General features: G+C 53.2%; 1 non-coding gene across 1 annotated transcript in view; it reads right to left on the reverse strand.

Moving 5' to 3' along the window:
* The window catches only part of LOC126149764 (small subunit ribosomal RNA), a 1909-nt gene extending 711 nt beyond the window's left edge, over positions 1–1198 (reverse strand). Inside the window, exon 1 of the ribosomal RNA XR_007531116.1 lies at positions 1–1198. This exon is cut by the window's left edge and continues 711 nt beyond it. This is a non-coding gene — a ribosomal RNA (small subunit ribosomal RNA).
* Positions 1199–5000: the final 3802 nt, after the last annotated feature.

Raw genomic sequence — 5000 nt, forward strand, 5'->3', positions numbered from 1 at the left:
CAAAAGCTTTGGTTTCCCGGAGGCTGCCCGCCGAGTCATCGGAGGAACTGCGGCGGATCGCTGGCTGGCATCGTTTATGGTTAGAACTAGGGCGGTATCTGATCGCCTTCGAACCTCTAACTTTCGTTCTTGATTAATGAAAACATACTTGGCAAATGCTTTCGCTTCTGTTCGTCTTGCGACGATCCAAGAATTTCACCTCTAACGTCGCAATACGAATGCCCCCGCCTGTCCCTATTAATCATTACCTCGGGTTCCGAAAACCAACAAAATAGAACCGAGGTCCTATTCCATTATTCCATGCACACAGTATTCAGGCGGGCTTGCCTGCTTTAAGCACTCTAATTTGTTCAAAGTAAACGTGCCGGCCCACCCAGACACTCAATAAAGAGCACCTTGGTAGGATTTCAACGGGGTCCGCCTCGGGACGCACGAACACGCACGAGGCGGTCGCACGCCTTCGGCTCGCCCCACCGGCAGGACGTCCCACGATACATGCCAGTTAAACACCGACGGGCGGTGAACCAACAGCGTGGGACACAAATCCAACTACGAGCTTTTTAACCGCAACAACTTTAATATACGCTATTGGAGCTGGAATTACCGCGGCTGCTGGCACCAGACTTGCCCTCCAATAGATACTCGTTAAAGGATTTAAAGTGTACTCATTCCGATTACGGGGCCTCGGATGAGTCCCGTATCGTTATTTTTCGTCACTACCTCCCCGTGCCGGGAGTGGGTAATTTGCGCGCCTGCTGCCTTCCTTGGATGTGGTAGCCGTTTCTCAGGCTCCCTCTCCGGAATCGAACCCTGATTCCCCGTTACCCGTTACAACCATGGTAGGCGCAGAACCTACCATCGACAGTTGATAAGGCAGACATTTGAAAGATGCGTCGCCGGTACGAGGACCGTGCGATCAGCCCAAAGTTATTCAGAGTCACCAAGGCAAACGGACCGGACGAGCCGACCGATTGGTTTTGATCTAATAAAAGCGTCCCTTCCATCTCTGGTCGGGACTCTGTTTGCATGTATTAGCTCTAGAATTACCACAGTTATCCAAGTAACGTGGGTACGATCTAAGGAACCATAACTGATTTAATGAGCCATTCGCGGTTTCACCTTAATGCGGCTTGTACTGAGACATGCATGGCTTAATCTTTGAGACAAGCATATGACTACTGGCAGGATCAACCAGGGAGCTGCGTCAACTAGAGCTGAGCAGCCGGCCGCCCGGGAGTGTGTCCCAGGGGCCCGCGCGAACACGCAAGCGTCCGCTCAATTATTCTGCAAACAGGAGGAGGCTGAGCTCCCCTGCACAATACACCTCGAAACCCTCTCAGGTCCCGGCGGCGCGCAGCGCCGTCCTAAGTACTTGGTCGGGTTCGAGAGAGGCGCAATCGCCCGGAGTTAGGCGAGTAGACGCTTTAGGTGCGACCACCCGTGCTCCCAACTGAGCTTGCCGCTGCCGACAGAGGCCCGGGAGCGTGCTGTCGTGGCATTGCCGGCGGGAGACAACACGCGCCACCTACGGTGACCGGCAGCTCCAACGCCAGCGCCACAGAAGGGCAAAGGCCCCACGTGGGTGCCGAAGCGAACTCTCCCAGCACAGCGCACGTGCCAACACGTCTGCACAACTGCGATACAAACCACCAGCGAGAACCGCTGGGGCGACCGAGCAGCAGACGGCGTCGCGGCGCCGAGTGCCGGGCGGCGGCGCATCCTCAACGCACACAGTCCTCAATCGGACCAGCACACTGCAGATGTCCACCGCGCTTCGCACCGGGCCGGCGAGGACCCACTTTGGCTGCACGGCGCCGCGCGCAGGGTGCCCCGGCGCGCAGCTGCGCCGCCTGCCGCGTCCGTCGGCCGGCGCGCCTGCCACTGGGCGCCCCCACCAGCCGGCTGTAGCGCGTGCGCCCACGCACCGCGCGGCCAGCACGCCGGGCGGCCCCCCCTCACCGGCCGGGGACAGTCCCACCCACCCACAGCCGCGTATCGCTTCACACCCAGATTCACATTCACGTTCGTTGGTATGGTGGGGACCGCTTCGTAGCTGTACCGATCGTTGCCCTCACAGATGTACCTCCAGCAAGGACAACCGCACCACAACGGGTTACCAGTTGTTCATTTGCGTAACGTCACCAGTAAACGTACACGTCCATCCCCGTTTGCAAAGTCAACTATTATTGCATGCCTGCCTGTCAGGTGTCAAGACACACTACATCCGCTCACATCCACGCAACAAAATGTGCCCGACTAGAGGGCACGTGGAAGGTGCCCCCGTACGTATGCGATGTCCATTGCGCGACCAACTGTCAACCGGCCTCTGTAGCATGTCGCAGATGTGGAACGCGGGGCACCGTGCTATCACATTGTGTGAGAAGAGACTACTACGTCTGCATACACGCGCCACTACATGAACAGACGGCTCATGCTGATCGCCATCCACTGCGTCCATTACTCCCACACGTCTCTATGGCGTACCACACTGCAATGCAGCTGTTATGGGGAGATGACACGTAGCTGTGTACACAACATTCTGAGCGGGTTGCGGTTGGACAATACATTAATGTAACGTGTCATATGCCAATTACAGAGCAGGGTAAGGCACAACTTGGGTTAGGTTAAGGCACAACTTGGGTTAGGTTAAGGCACAACTTGGGTTAGGTTAAGGCACAACTTGGGTTAGGTTAAGGCACAACTTGGGTTAGGTTAAGGCACAACTTGGGTTAGGTTAAGGCACAACTTGGGTTAGGTTAAGGCACAACTTGGGTTAGGTTAAGGCACAACGTGGGTTAGGTTAAGGCACAACGTGGGTTAGGTTAAGGCACAACGTGGGTTAGGTTAAGGCACAATGTGGGTTAGGTTAAGGCACAATGTGGGTTAGGTTAAGGCACAACGTGGGTTAGGTTAAGGCACAATGTGGGGGTAGATTGCGGTACAAATTGCATTACATTGCGGTGCAAATTGCATTACATTGCGGTGCAAATTGAGTTACATTGCGGTGCAAATTGAGTTACATTGCGGTGCAAATTGAGTTACATTGCGGTGCAAATTGAGTTACATTGCGGTGCAAATTGAGTTACATTGCGGTGCAAATTGAGTTACATTGCGGTGCAAATTGAGTTACATTGCGGTGCAAATTGAGTTACATTGCGGTGCAAATTGCGTTACATTGCGGTGCAAATTGCGTTACATTGCGGTGCAAATTGCGTTACATTGCGGTGCAAATTGCGTTACATTGCGGTGCAAATTGCGTTACATTGCGGTGCAAATTGCGTTACATTGCGGTGCAAATTGCGTTACATTGCGGTGCAAATTGCGTTACATTGCGGTGCAAATTGCGTTACATTGCGGTGCAAATTGAGGTAGGTTAAGGTGCAACACAGGTTAGGTTAAGGTGCAACATAGGTTAGGTTAAGGTGCAAGATGGGTTAGGTTAAGGTGCAAGATGGGTTAGGTTAAGGTGCAAGATGGGTTAGGTTAAGGTGCAAGATGGGTTAGGTTAAGGTGCAAGATGGGTTAGGTTAAGGTGACATAGGTTAGGTTAAGGTGACATAGGTTAGGTTAAGGTGACATAGGTTAGGTTAAGGTGACATAGGTTAGGTTAAGGTGACATAGGTTAGGTTAAGGTGACATAGGTTAGGTTAAGGTGACATAGGTTAGGTTAAGGTGACATAGGTTAGGTTAAGGTGACATAGGTTAGGTTAAGGTGACATAGGTTAGGTTAAGGGGACATAGGTTAGGTTAAGGTGACATAGGTTAGGTTAAGGTGACATAGGTTAGGTTAAGGTGACATAGGTTAGGTTAAGGTGACATAGGTTAGGTTAAGGTACAAACTGGGTTGTGTTATGGTACACATTGCGTTGTAGTACAGTACACGTTAGGTTTGGGTACGGTACACAATGTGGTATGGGATGGCGTGTTGTGGGGGGGAGGGGGGGGGGGGGGAGGTTCGTTGATATCGACCGTAGGACGTGGATGCCCGAGGCAGCGTCAGTGTGTCAAAGGAGTTATGTCACGTCGGGATGCGCTTTTCGCCAGTGAGAGGGGGCGAGCCGTGTCTGTGGTTGCGGCAGACCTGTGTGTTTCATTCCTGCCAGTGTGTTTGTGCTGTAAGACGAGGCAGTGTGGTGGTGATGGGTGCACCCCTGTGTAGGACATGTGTGGGTGTTGGTGGCTTCTCTGAGCAATTGTGGTTGTCGGACGAGTGGGGTATTCTGTTTTATGATTGGACCTCCCGGTCTGGTTATCATAGCGTAGTTGGTGTACTGTGGCGGATAGGATGCACCGGACGTTGGTCCATGCTGGTGCTTAGTAGTTGTATCTGTGTCTGTTACAGGCAGAGAGTAGTGTGTGATAGAGTGTGTGGCTGACGTGTGGTTCATTTTGTGTGTACGGACGTTCAGCATGTATAGGGGCATTTGCGTATATAATCTATCATAATCTATCTATGTGGGCCTGCATAGTTTACTGAGCAGTGCTGTGAGGTGACTGAACTACGAGTGACGTACTGATTTACAGCGGAATGATTGCCTTGTACCAAAGATGGAGTATCGGCTCTACGACAGCGTTGGCACCGCAGGAAATGGTCTCGTAAAACGGCCCTCCCACCGTCATCGTTGTGAGGGGTAGGGACCGCCTATATTCTGAGAGGAGCCCTGTTTGCCACTGGGCGTGGGGTCTCGCATCCTGCGGTTCAGTGCCCCCAGGGAAGCGCGCGGAGGTGGTGCTGCTGCTGCTGCTGCTGTAGCAAGCGAGCTACTTACAGCATGTATAGGGACAGCGGGAATATGGCATATTCGATATAACTCTTCATGAAACGCAAGATATAGGGGCGGATTGCACGTTACGAGTGCGGGAAGAGTCCGCCGTTCATCCGCTGGAGTTGCGATTTGGGCGGTTGGGGTGGGGCACGTGCGGGTGCGGGTGGAGCGATTGTCGGTCGACGACTTCGTGCGACGCAGGCACAGGCGTTGGGGCTCCTGTGGTGGGCAGAT

Source organism: Schistocerca cancellata, unplaced genomic scaffold, assembly GCF_023864275.1.
Source record: "Schistocerca cancellata isolate TAMUIC-IGC-003103 unplaced genomic scaffold, iqSchCanc2.1 HiC_scaffold_952, whole genome shotgun sequence".
Taxonomy (NCBI): domain Eukaryota; kingdom Metazoa; phylum Arthropoda; class Insecta; order Orthoptera; family Acrididae; genus Schistocerca; species Schistocerca cancellata.